Genomic DNA, 4,360 nt, shown 5'->3' with positions numbered 1-4,360 from the left:
AAGGATCTGCCTAGGAGATATACTTGTTTAAACCTATATTAATGTCTCTATTGCTTCTGTTGGCTAGGTTAGTGATATATTATTGGAGAAGAAAATGTCCTGGTCGTGTGTATACTTTCTAAATCTCAATGTATTTATTTTCTGACAAGGTGTAGAGCTGATTTTCTTCTCTTCTGTCCAAAGTATAAGACGTAGGGACAACATAACTGTTCCTAAATGCAAACCATACTATCAATCCTTTATTATTATTATTGTTAAAAATCTCCTTCCTATTATCGCATTCTCCATTTTCCTCTGATGTACTCTTGGCTTCTCCCAGCTCTCATCTGTGAGCCCATTAGTTCCTTTTCTTTAGGCCCATCAAGCAGTGTTTACTGTGGTGTTTACCAGGGCCTCCCGTAGGTTGTGTGGGATCCTGGGCAAATATTCTTCCGTGGGGCCTCTGGCCATATTAACAATTTGACTGAAACGTGTTAAAAATGCTTGGGCCCATTGAGGTGTATTGATTTATCAGCGGAGATTTGGAATCACGGGAGAGAAGAGATGCTTACGTACTTACTTATTCTCCATCCGGTGCGTGCGAAGTGCTTCCTCCTCGTCAGGCACCCTCTCTTCCTGTTCAAGTCTAGGCACCATCTCTTCGTGGTGTTTATGGCCAAAGGCATCAGCCCCTGATTATTCCACATCCCTCACCTTGTGGTCACTCACAACACATGGTTCTTTGGAACCTGTTTGTGTTGAAACAATACGGCTCACCTTGCCTGTGCAGCTCCCCGGACCACTTACTGAGGGCTGGTTACACTATATTATTCACGATGTACATCGTCCCTCGAGCTGTCCAGGAACACTAGCTTCCAGGGACAATCTCTAGGGTGTTACTGTGCTTTGTCAGTGATGATTACGAATGCAACCCTGCCCCAGAGAATGCAGTAACACTTGGATGATAACTTCTTTGTGGTCATGTTAAATATACTAATTTTATAGCATAAAGGTAGCACAGCACATCTTCCAACTGCGTCTTTTAACTCTTTAGGTGCTCTCACTGCATCCTTAGGATGTGCTCTCTCTCAGTGTTGACCACAGCTTTACACTCCACAGCCCAGGGGTAGGGCGGGGTGAGAGGAGTGGTCCATTGGTGCAGGGAGTATTCCTCCCTCATCCTGTACCTAGGGAAGTACAACCATAAAGGAGTCCCACTAGATTTACTGTTATTTCTGTAAAAATGTCAACCTGAAGGTTTGCAGACAGTCTCTTGAGTTATCCCAGAGACAATCCACGAGGTATTCTCAGATAACCGGGAAGCCTGACAAATCCTGAATCATCCAAGAGCCGAAGAGTTCGTAAAAATAGCATTCTGTATGTCCCGGCCATTGTGCGTGTGCGTGTGCGGGCATGTGAACTATTATAAGTGCTCAGTGGTTCTCATAATTTTCTGCACCCATTTGTGAAGTGTGCCTTGATGTTGATTTTATTTTTCCTTTGTGAAAAAATATAATAACAGACATAAACATTTTCGAAAGGGATGTTGATGGTGAGGGAGGCTCTGTGTGGGGGGCAGGGAGTATGTGGGAATGCTATGTACTTGTAACTCAATTTTGCTGTGAACCTAAAACTGCTAAAAAAAAACACACCCTGTTTAACAGGAAAAAAACATTAAAAAAAAAGGCTGGCCCGGAAGAGTGTGATGTCACCATGTTGATTGGAGCTGGAAGAGGATGTCTCCAAAGCCCCACGGTGTTGTGAGGCAATGGTCTGGGAAGTCTTAAGAGGAGATGGGTGCAGCCGCCTTAGGACCGCCTGCCATGTGGCGTGGAGACTGCAGAAGAGTTGGGGTGACCCCCCTGCCTGCCAGGGTAAAGGACGCCTGCTAACACCCCAGCTGTCCCTGGGTGCTGGGGACCAGAGGCAGCACTGTGGGTGGAACACAGATGTGCAAGAGCCAATCCACAGACCTGCACACTTGGCTCAGGTCCACGGGTCAGCAGTGACTTTTCAGGAGCTCAGAACCCTGAAATTGTCCTGTGTCTGACATGAGTGAGAATCTCCAAAATCAGCATGTCGGCACCATTCTGGCAGCCTGGTGTCACACAGACCTTTGAAACCAATATTACACTGCCATTGGTTGGAGTCATCCACTGGCCAGGCTGCCCTTCCAAAACCAGAGCCCAGCCAGGGCTCAAGACAACCCCACCGGCATGAGTCTGGTTGCTCCTTGGGGCATCTGGTTGACCCATTTCCAGACCACGGGGTCTGTAAATTAGACACGTTTGCCCTCTGGTGGTGCAAGAAGCCTGTGCTTCACTGCCCATGTCTTTTCTCCACTAGCCGTTAAAATATGAGGGGCCAATACCAGCAGCATTAGGTCCTTCCTGAGATCCCCTCACACCTTTGGACTCCACTTTGCTGACTGGCCTGGCCACTGCTGCTCGTCTGGCCTCACCATCAACACTCAGAGCTGCTGTGCACAGCTGTGCCGGTTGTGCATTGCACACTGGTGCCCGTACCCAGGGGGCGCCACTGACATCACAGAGGCTGCAGCTTTGTGTACTTTACTGCAGTAGATGGCAGTAAACTGTCTTGTTCTAACAAAGATTGGTATATTATGACGATTTTTTGATAAATGGAAGTCTTGAAGAAGGGGGTGCCTTTTAAGAATTTGCAGGAAATCACCAATATGGGCTAGCAGTGCCTTGGGCTACACCTGCCCACTCCCTCTGCTGACCAAGCTGTGGAGGCACCTTCGTTTTCCCCTGGTTGACTTCATTCATTTGTTCATTCATTCATGCATTCATTTACTCGTTGAAAATTACTTAATGCTAACTGTGTGCCGAAACCCTGAGAATTCTGAACGCTTTGTAAGTAGTTTCACTACATGTGGGGAGGTGGCCCAGGCCGCCTTGGGCGTGTCCGGTACTGGCCAGCGGACCTTGAACAGGAAGTGCCACTCCGGCCCACGCGGTTGAGAGGTGGGTGCTGCTCCCAGCCCACTTCCCATCCGGGGCAGACGCACGAGACTCGGAGGCCCGGGGGAGGCCCAGCCGCAGGGCTTGGCCTGCGGTCATACTAAGTTCTGATGAGCCCAGTCGACGTGAGCACGGCTTCCTTGTCAGAGAGACCTGGGTTCAAGCCTTAACGTCACCACTCATTAGCTGTGCGGCTTTTGTCTTCAACCCCAAAGTCTATTTCCTCACCTAAAAAGTGCAAATAATAATCACCACCCCCTCCTTGGTTGTTGTGAGGAATAAAGGGCACGACACACACACAGTGTGGGGAACAAAAGGCCCTCAGTGAGTGGTCCCTGTCAGGCCCGGGGCTGGGGTGTTCTCAGTGGTTACAGGTGTGGGCTCCGGACCAGGCTGCTTGGACCTGAATCCTGGGTCTGCCCCTTCTGTGCTCCCTTGGGGACGTGATTTACTCATTTATTAAATGGGACAACAGTCCCTATGTCATTTACCGGTTGGGAGGATGATATTCAATTGAGAACCGCCTGGCACAAACACTGGGTGTAGTGGGCTGAATGGTGGCCTCCCCGAAATGTAAAGATAATCCAGGTTGTAACCCCAGGGACCGGTGACTGTGACCTTATTTGGAAAAAGGGTCATGGCAGATGTCATTAAGTTGCAGATCTTGAGACAAGATCATCCTGGATTATGCGGATAGTCCCTAAGTCCAGTGACAGATGCCCTTGAAAAAGGCAGAAAAGGAAAAGGTAGACGCATAGGGAAGAAAGCCGTGAGGAGACAGAGATTGGAGTGATGTAGCCAGAAGCCAAGGAACGCCGGCAGCCCCGAGAGGCCGGAGGAGGCTGGAGAGGCAAAGAAGGATCCTCTCCTAGGGCCTCTGGAGGGAGCCTGGCCCTGGAGGCACCTTGATTTCAGACTTCCAGCTCTCGGGACTGTGAGAGAATCCATTCCTGTGCTTTTAAGCCACCCAGTTTGTGGTAATTAGTTATAGCAGCCCTAGGAGACTAATATCCTCAGTGAATATCATCTCATCGTTATAACCGATGTCATTTTCTCACAGAAAATAAGAAAAGAGAAGGTGAGTGAGTAGCCATAGATTCGAGCAGACCAGCGGTGCTGAGATGGATGGATGGACGGTGTCCGCTGAAATGGTCTAGGGCGGGGCCGGCAAACATTTCTCTGTAAAAGGCCAGATAGGCAGCGCTCATCTCAACTACTCAGCTCTGCTTCCCGAGCATGAGAGCAGTCACAGATAGCACGTAGATGATGAGATGATTTGACCCCCCGCCCTGGGGGGTCGTGTGCTCACCCCTGTTCTGGGGCAGCACCGCTCCAGGGTGGTTTGTGGATCGTGCCAGACACAACTATGTGTTACCCTCTGCAGTGAGATAAGGATA

Source organism: Eubalaena glacialis, chromosome 4, assembly GCF_028564815.1.
Source record: "Eubalaena glacialis isolate mEubGla1 chromosome 4, mEubGla1.1.hap2.+ XY, whole genome shotgun sequence".
Classification (NCBI taxonomy): domain Eukaryota; kingdom Metazoa; phylum Chordata; class Mammalia; order Artiodactyla; family Balaenidae; genus Eubalaena; species Eubalaena glacialis.
The sequence above is the reverse complement of the archived record's forward strand: the minus strand, read 5'-3'. Positions refer to the sequence as shown.